Source organism: Triticum aestivum, chromosome 5B, assembly GCF_018294505.1.
Source record: "Triticum aestivum cultivar Chinese Spring chromosome 5B, IWGSC CS RefSeq v2.1, whole genome shotgun sequence".
Taxonomy (NCBI): Eukaryota; Viridiplantae; Streptophyta; class Magnoliopsida; order Poales; family Poaceae; genus Triticum; species Triticum aestivum.
Genome location: NC_057807.1, coordinates 256,230,699 through 256,238,612, shown reverse-complemented (window position 1 = coordinate 256,238,612; position 7,914 = coordinate 256,230,699). Strand labels below are relative to the sequence as shown.

The following is a 7,914-nucleotide window of genomic DNA, read 5'->3' as shown; positions in this document are numbered from 1 at the left end:
TTTGCTGTTTTAACCTTCAACAAGGACCGGCCGCAGTCAAATTCGATTCAACTAAAGTTGGAGAAACAGACACCCGCCAGCCACCTTTATGCAAAACTAGTTGCATGTTTGTCGGTGGAGCTGGTCTCATGAATGTGGTCATGTAAGGTTGGTCCGGGCCGCTTCATCCAACAATACCGCCGAATCAAAATAATACATTGGTGGTAAGCAGTATGACGATCACCGCCCACAACTCTTTGTGTTCTACTCGTGCATATCATCTACGCATAGACCTGGCTCAGATGCCACAATTGGGGAACGTAGCATGCAATTTCAAAATTTTCCCACGCTCACGCAAGATCTATCTAGGAGATGCATAGCAAGGAGAGGGGGAGAGTGTGTCCACGTACCCTCGTAGACCGAAAGTGGAAGAGTTTGACAACGCGGTTGATGTAGTCGAACTTCTTCTCATTCCGTCTGATCAAGCATCGAACGTACGACACCTCCGAGTTCTACACACGTTCAGCTCGATGACGTCCCTCGAACTCTTGATCCAGCAAAGTGTCGAGGGAGAATTCCGTCAGCACAATTGTTGGTGTGTGTTCTAGTGGTGCTCCCCACATATATATAGGTTGGAGGGGAGGAGAGGCAGCCAAGGGGGTGCCCGAAGTAGGAGGAATCCTACTTGGGCGCCTCCCCAATTCGGCCTCCCCCTTTCCGTAAGTTCCGAAGGGGGAAGGAAGGAGGAGGGAGGAGGGAAGGAAGGGGGAAGCCGAATCCCTCCCCTTCCTTCTCTCTTTCCCTCTTTCCTTCTCCTCGTATTTCGGCCTGTATGGGGGGCGCACTAGCCCCTTGTGGGCTGGTCTGTCCCTCTCTTGGCCCATAAGGCCCATATCTTTGCCAGGGGTGCCCGAAACCCCTTCCGGTGACCCGATATGTACCCGATACCCTCCAGAACACTTCCGGTGTCCGAATACTTTCGTCCTATATATCAATATTTACCTCTCGACCATTTTTAGACTCCTCGTCATGCCCGTGATCTCATCCGAGACTCCGAACAACATTCGATCACCAAATCACATAACTCATATAATACAAAATTGTCATCGAACGTTAAGCGTGCAGACCCTACGGGTTTGAGAACTATGTAGACATGACCGAGACACCTCTTCGGCCAATAACCAATAGCGGAACCTGGATGCTCATATTGGCTCCCACATATTCTACGAAGATCTTTTTCGGTCGAACGTTATGACAACATATGTTATTCCCTTTGTCATCGGTATGTTACTTGCCCCAGATTCAATCATCGATATCTTCATATCTAGTTCAATATCGTCACCGGCAAGTCTCTTTACTCATTCTGTAGTACATCATCCCGCAACTAGCTCATTAGTCACATTGCTTGCAACGCTTCTTATGATGTGTATTACTAAGAGGGGCCAGATATACCTATCCGATACTCGGAGTGACAAATCATAATCTCGATCTATGCCAACCTAACAAACACCTTTGGAGATACCTGTAGAGCATCTTTATAATCACTCAGTTACGTTGTGACGTTTGATAGTACACAAGGCAATCCTCTGGTATCCAGGAGTTGCATAATCTCATAGTCAAAGAAATATGTATTTACCATGAAGAAAGCAATAGCAATAAAACAGAACGATCAATATGCTAAGCTAATGGATGGGTCTTGTCCATCACATCATTCTCCTAATGATGTGATCTCGTTCATCAAATGACAACTCATGTCTATGGTTAGAAAACTTAACCATCTTTAATTAATGAGCTAGTCTAGTAGAGCCTTACTAGGGACACGATGTTTTATCTATGTATCCACACATGTATCGAGTGTTTTTGGTTAATACAATTCTAGCTTAAGAATAATAAACACTAGTTGCCCCGTTGCGCTAAATGGCGCAGAGACCCGTTAAAGCCATGTTGTCGATGAAAATAGTCTCATTTTGCAAGAACATGTCAATATTGGTAGTATAAAGCACATGTGTTAAATCATGCTATATTAAAAATAACATGTTTATCACGGTAAGGAATCTAAGTTTGAAAAAAAAAACATATTTGTATAATATGTATAGACCAGTTAAGGAAGCATTTTCATAGTTGAAAATATGGTCACCACATTGAGAAATTGAAAAAATAATCATATTTGTATGTTAGTACCAAGCTTTTATACAAAAAATAAAATAAACTACATGCCTAATATGACCATTCCATAGACTGAGAATATACCAGGAAAGACACGGAAGCACACATGCAAAGAGGGAAACTGCATACATTCAGATTATCACAGTGAGCAACTAAGATTGCTTATGGCCACCAGAAGTTCTCTAAGTGGTCGAACAACCTACAGAAGTTGTAGGTGGGCACGACAGCAGATCCGAGCAGCCTTCCTCGCTAGCGGGCTGGTGCTACTACTGATTTCATCCTCCCATTGACGAAGACGATGATGCAGTAGTCCAATACATATGAAAGCAAGTGGTTTCGTCATGAAGCATATCGACATGGTGCATATTTGGTTTTCTGAAATAAGTCATGAGCAATTAACAAAAAAATTCATCGCAGATGGCCAGAGATATGAATGCAAACATGTTATAATCACCTTCTTAAAGCATCCAAACCAGTAATATAGGTAACAAACAATGAGTTCAGTATGATTTTGGACACAAAATGTTATTTACATAGCAGGAAAAAGCTTTTGTTGTACAGAACACAGTGTTACAAAAATATATCCCAATAAGAAGCTTGCTTATTTTCACATGGCCTGCTGGTAACTAAAACAACGTGGCAATGAGCAAGAAAATAAGAGAATAAAGCTATAACCAGATTGTTCAACAAACCTCTATAGCTTGCATCTACACCAATGAAAGGTAGTAAAAAAGAAGGCACTCAGCGAGCACAATTCAGAATTTTAAGTGCACCTAAACGACGGGATCATGGTACTCAATAACGATATTTCTGTACAAACCGGATTAGAACCACATTTAACTGAAGAAAGTCATTTTAATGGAGCAATAAAGCCTTACAAACATGGATATGAACCAATGGCACATGAGCACTCAATCAAGCATGAAACAAACCAGCAGGATATTGCGGTACACACTGTATTAAAACCACAATTTTTATGATGAGCTCCAAAGGAAAACCCCACAAACTGGCTAGCAATCAGAACAAATCTAACCTTGCCTCAAGCGTGGACCAAAACAACCAAAACATGGGGCAGTGGAGCAGTGACGACACCATCCATCCATGTATCACTGATGACACTTGAAAACTAAAACGACCCTGATAAACAGAGTGTCCTGGTGGTAAGGATGAGACAGGTTCATTATCATATTTTTCAGGTTTTAGAGCATATTCTAAGATAAGAGCATCCATCTTGTCATTATTAATTAATGGTTAGTGCATTTTCAAGTAAAATTGTTGAAGCCATGATGTGTATAACTACATAGGACTTTTTTGGTAGCTCCAGATTGGCAGGTATTGCATTTGAAATATGCTAGGTGTAGTAGTTTAAGGCACCAACATCAAGATAACATCATTCATGTGTTCTCTGGTTTCTTTGCCATCAAATTATATGCATGGGTTTTCTCGGACGTCTATATTTGCATCTCAAATGTTGATGCTCTGCCTGATCACAAAAATTGCTTTAACCTAGACTAATGATAACCTTGCATGTTATGTAAGGAAGAAGAGGGAAGCGGATACGCATAAGAATGCCTACCATCTACAAATCTGTACCTAAAACAAAAGCATGAGTGATAGTGATAGGGATGCATACAAAAGCTATGACTCAATCCTTGGCATGAGTTCCCGATTTAAACCAAGTGTTATTTGCATAGCAGAGGACTTTATTTTCATATACAATTATTATAGATCAATCTTTAATGTGGCGGAACCATAATTTCAGAACATAACGCCAATTAGTGTGCATTTTAGCCACCTTCAGCATTGTAAATCAAGATAAACAGTGGAGACCAAGATAAACAATAAGTAAGGCCAAAATACTGATCATCAACTTAGTGTTTTGTTAATCGTTCTATACAAAGTATCAATGCTATTTACACTCTTATCATAACTGATAAAAAAGATGCATCCTTGGGCATGCTTATTAGTTTTAGGCTCAAATAGAACCTATTAGGCCAATAAACCATACAATGTCATTTCTTAGGTACTTAGCAACCTCTCATAGGTTAATCAGAAGCTCTTTTACTGATTTAGATGTAGTAACCAAGTCAATGTGTACCTTTTGGCAAGTTCATGCATTATTGCATTAGCTTTAAGGTCCGTCAATCAAAACAAATCCCAAGCACATGAATTGAGCGAACCCCTGACAGAACAAAGGAATAGGTGAGTGTTATCTATACAAAAACTAAGACAATGAAGTAGGAGGGATAATTATTTACAACACAAGAAAGGGTGGAGTATAATATCTCTACTTGACTCCGAATTGGCAAAATAAGAAGACATGGAAAGACACTTGAAAAACATCATAGCGAAGTTCTTGGGGCACTTGAAAAAACATTCCGATGAACAAAATGGAGTCCTCAAAAGTGAGAATTAATCTGTCCAATCTACATGCAAGATTACAGTTTTGATCTAAACAACTAAAACCAAATCAATAATATAAACCTAAATGCAAAGGCTTTGGATGACAAAAAGGCATGCATATTTGAATGAAAATGAGGTTCTTCGTAACTTCAAACCGCCCTCGCATTACTCAGCCACTGGCAGGCCCAAAGATTCTAAAAGGACACCCAAAACCATTCTGTAGGGGATTTTCACGATTGGGGGAGTAGCCTGTGGTTTAAAATGGATGCTATTAATTTGCAGAGTATGAAAAGAATGTAAGGCATAGCCTAAAACGGCCTATTTATTTGACACCCAAAACATAGAGTAACTGGAAGCCTATGGTTAAACCATGCCTGCTAGGCTGCTACAGCAAAAAAGAAAAGAGAACACACATAGATCACCAATTAGAAGGGCTCCCCGCACACCAGTCAAATGGTCTGTATAAGTAATTGCACTAATACAGTAGATATCAAACTAATGGTGTGCATTAGGTACAGAGGTATCCTATTGTGATGTTGAGAAGGGAATGTTAATGGTTGAATATCTACTGATGAATGGCACCTCTTCGAATCCATGTCTTTCCATGACGATGAAAAGGGAAAGGGAATGCTTACATGGTATGGGGGCATTTGCGGTACAGAAATCTTGCATAGACATGTGTAGAGAGAAAGAGATGAAGAGTTGTGGGGAAGCTCACCTTGGTGCCTCCCCAAAATCCTCCCGTGGTCGCCTGTCCCCGTTACCCATGCCAGGCACCAAATCAAGCAAAGGAACAAATGACTCCTCTATAAAGAGAAAAGGAGCTCCAGGACAAATCTATCCCCTTCTCGACGAGGAAAGATCTAGGTACCAAACAAACTAAGAAGGCCAACAAAAAAACTTCTAGGAATATAGCTAGATCCGAGAGCATCCGCTGAGCAGTAACAAACAAAAATCCACTTTGCAGAAACTAAGCTGAGGTACCCAGCAAACTTAAAAAGAGGACAAAATTTCTATATGAAAGCCTAGCTAGATCCGAGCATCTGGTCAACTGAAGAAACATAAAGAATCCCCTTTGTAGGAACAGCTAGACATGAACATCTCCTTGACAAGAAGAGTGAAGAAGCTCACCCAATAGAAGAACTGGAGCATGGAGCTGGCATAATCACCACGCATCCTTGGGTTCGCCGCTAGGACACTCGCTTTCGTCGGTGTCTCCTATTCTCCCTCGAAATCGGACGGTGGCTGAGCACCATGGAAGGGTCCTTTTCAAATTGCCACAGAAAAGCGGTAAAAAATGGAGTCAGCTCATAAATACATTTATGGGCAGAAACATATATACATAGATGAAACACATAAAGATAAGGAATGCATCTATCAAGTACATGGAAACCCATATCACTTCCAAACATGAAGAAACGTTAATAAACAAAGGGAGAGAAGTGATGTACAAAGCTTCAACTTTGCCCCATGGAGTATCCAGCTACACAGGAACGGTATTGGAATTCAGAAATTGTATGAGATGTACCATACCACCAGTGAAATGCTAGGTCACTTACATTGCTTGGATTTGGATGTGCACAACATCATTCTGTAGAGACTTTTCCGCACAATATACTTATCAGCTAAGAATCTTAGAAAACGGATATCCAATCCCATAACCTGGCAAATCATCAAACAAAATCAGGAAGGAAAATATAGGAGAAATCAAAGGATAATACATTAGCTCCAGAGACATTGAACAAACCTAGGAAATGTGTGACTAGCAAGGACGAAAATACCTACAGACATCACCAACGCCAACCCTGGCTACTGCAGTCGGCGCTGCAACGTCTCTTGCCAACCAAACCAACATGTGAAACAAGAATGAAATTAGATCGAAAGGGGAGGGATGCGCGCCGCGGCAAGGGTGAGAGCGAGGAGGAAGGAGAGGTGCGGCGGCTCTGGCGATGAGGAGGAAGGAGGGAGGCGTGCTGCTGTTGTGGTGATTCCCCATGGAAACCCGCGGCGGACGAGCCCCAGCGACGCGGCGACGGCTGGTTCGGGAGGCGGGGGATCGAGCTCCGACCTAGCACCACCAGATCCGACCCCATCGCCTCCTAGTTCCTTGCCTCCCCATGAAGTGTGCACCGCCTGGGGCCTACCCCCGTCGCGGCTCCTTCCCCGTGGAAACCCGCGGCGGACGAGCCCCAGCGGCGCGGCAGTGACTGGTCCGGGAGGCGAGCACGCGAGCGCTGGGTGATGTGCGCGCGCGGATGAGGAGGGAGGAGAGGAGAGAGAGGAGGGGGTGGAGGAGAAACATGGGTGGGGCAGTGGCGGCTGGAGGGATTGGGGTGGGGTGGGGTGTAGGGTTTGGGGCAGAGGAAGACGTGCGGCGCGCGAGGATACGCTCGTTCGCACCCGCTAGGAGTTCACCCAGCCAATAGAAAGCTCGGACGAGCCCACCAGTCATGGACGCGGAAAAACAACTGTGCGGTCAAAAGTAATAACATACACCTACGTCCCGATCCAACGGCTAAAATGAGTTTGGACCAAGATCCAACGTCCAACGAAGGTGCAAATCGGGGGAGCTTCCTGGGAGCGAGTTGCCCAGCCTCATTATTGGTTTAGATTTATCATCATATAAGGAAATATAAAATAACAACTTTATTATTGCCTCTAGGGCATATTTCCTAACCGTAGACAGGAGTTTTCACTTGATAACAGGATCACATCATTAGGGAATGATGTGATGGACAAGACCCAACTGTAAGCTTAATATCAGATCATTTAGTTATTTGCTACAACTTTCATTATGTCAAGTATTTGTTCCTTAGACCATGAGATCATGCAACTCACGGATACCGGAGAATGCGTTGTTTTCTATCAAACGTCACTTCGTAACTTGGTGATCATAAAGGTGCTCTACAAGTATCTCTGAAGGTGTATGTTGGGTTGCATGGATCGAGACTGGGATTTGTCGCTCCGTGTGACGGAGAAATATCTCTGGGCCCTCTCTGAAGGAAATATGCCCTAGAGGCAATAATAAAGTTATTATTTATTTCCTTATATCATGATAAGTGTTTATTATTCATGCTAGAATTATATTAACCGTAAACATAATACTTGTGTGAATACATAGACAAACAGAGTGTCACTAGTATGCCTCTACTTGACTAGCTCGGTGATCAAAGATGGTTATGTTTCTTAGCCATAGAAATGAGTTGTCATTTGATTAATGGGATCACATCATTAGGAGAATGATGTGATTGACTTGACCCATTCCGTTAGCTTAGCACTTGATCGTTTAGTATTCTGCTATTGCTTTCTTCATGACTTATACATGTTCCTATGACTATGAGATTATGCAACTCCCTTGTACCGGAG

General features: G+C 42.6%; 1 long non-coding RNA gene across 1 annotated transcript; it reads right to left on the bottom strand.

The window, feature by feature from the left end:
- Nucleotides 1-2,072: 2,072 nt before the first annotated feature.
- On the bottom strand, nucleotides 2,073-6,896 carry LOC123111243 (uncharacterized). Its single transcript, XR_006454318.1, has 5 exons — nucleotides 6,296-6,896; nucleotides 6,108-6,210; nucleotides 5,680-6,031; nucleotides 4,244-4,327; nucleotides 2,073-2,520 (listed from the first exon to the last, which is right to left on the bottom strand). It is a non-coding gene; the product is annotated as an uncharacterized lncRNA (long non-coding RNA).
- Nucleotides 6,897-7,914: the final 1,018 nt, after the last annotated feature.